The sequence below is a fragment of the Coturnix japonica genome, unplaced genomic scaffold (genome assembly GCF_054131305.1).
Source record: "Coturnix japonica strain WE unplaced genomic scaffold, WE-NBRP24 Scf084, whole genome shotgun sequence".
Lineage (NCBI taxonomy): Eukaryota > Metazoa > Chordata > Aves > Galliformes > Phasianidae > Coturnix > Coturnix japonica.
This window is the reverse complement of record NW_028188987.1, coordinates 237360-239085: the sequence shown is the minus strand read 5'-3', so window position 1 is coordinate 239085 and position 1726 is coordinate 237360.

The window sequence follows — 1726 nt, the reverse complement described above, 5'->3', positions numbered from 1 at the left end:
CCCCCTATAGGACCCCCTTTAAGACCCTCCCCATTAAATGCCCCCCCATAGACCCCCCTTATAAGACCCCCCCCCATAGGACCCCACATAGACACCCCCCCATAGAGCCCCCATATAGGACCCCCACAATAGACCCCCCAAAGACCCCCCCCCCATTAAAGACCCCCCCATAACCCCCCAATAAGACCCCCCCATAGGACCCCTATAGGACCCCCATATGACCCCCCCACTATAGACCCCCCCATAGACCCCCATAAGACCCCCCCCATTAAAGACCCCCATAGCCTCCCCATAAGACCCCCCATTTATAAGCCCCCCCATAATAAACCCCCCCCATAGGACCCCCTTTAAGACCCTCCCCATTAAAGACCCCCCATAGCCCCCCCATAATAAACCCCTCCCCATAGGATCCCCTTTTAAGACCCCCCCATAGGACCCTCCCCATATGACCCCCATATAACCCCCCCCATATGACCCCCTATAGGACCCCCCCCATAAGACCCCCCCCATTAAATACCCCTATAGAGCCCCCCTATAGGACCCCTCCAATAGACCCCCCCCCCATAAGACCCCCCCCATTAAATACCCCCCCCATAGACCCCCCATAAGACCCCCCCTATAGAGCCCCCCTATAGGACCCCCCATATGACCCCCCACCATAAGACCCCCATAGACCCCCATAAGACCCCCCCCCATTGGATCCCCTTTAAGACCCCCCCCCATTAAGTGCCCCCCCATAAGACCCCCCCTCCATTAAAGACCCCCATAGCCCCCTATAGAGCCCCCCCATAGGACCCCCCAATAGACCCCCCCCCATTAAAGACCCCCCATTCACCCCAATGGACCCCATTAAACTTATGGGGTGGGGTCTCACCCCATAGACCCCCCCCATATAAGACCCCCCATAATAAACACCCCCCCATAGGATCCCCTTTAAGACCCCCCCCCCATAATAACCCCCCCCCCCATTCACCCCAATGGACCCCTATTAAACCTATGAGGGGGGGTCTCACCCCATAGACCCCCCCCCATTTATAGGACCCCCCATTTATAAGCCCCCCCCCCCAATAACCCCCCTCCCATTCACCCCAATGGACCCCTCATTAAACCAATGGACCCCTATTAAACTTATAGGGTGGGGGGGTCTCACCCCATAGCCCCCCCCCACATAAGACCCCCCCCCATTTATAAGACCCCCCCCATAGGATCCCCTTTAAGACCCCCCCCCATAATAACCCCCCCCCCATTCACCCCAATGGACCCCTATTAAACTATGGACCCTATTAAAACCTATGGAGCCCCATTAAACTTATGGGGGGGGGTCTCACCCCATAGACCCCCCCCCATATAAGACCCCCCCCATTTATAGGACCCCCCCCATAGGATCCCCTTTAAGACCCCCCCCCATTAAAGACCCCCCATAGGACCCCCTTTAAGACCCCCCCCCCATAACAACCCCCCCCATTAAATACCCCCCCATAGACCCCCCCTAAAGACCCCCCCCCATTAAAGACCCCCATAGCCCCCCCATAAGACCCCCCCCATAATTAACCCCCCCATTCACCCAATGGACCCCATTAAATCTAATGGGGGTCCCCAGTCACCCCAATGGACCCCTATTAAACTTATGGGGTGGGGGGTCTCACCCCATAGCCCCCCCCCCCATATAAGACCCCCCCCCATTTATAGGACCCCCCATATAACCCCATATAACCCCCATATAACC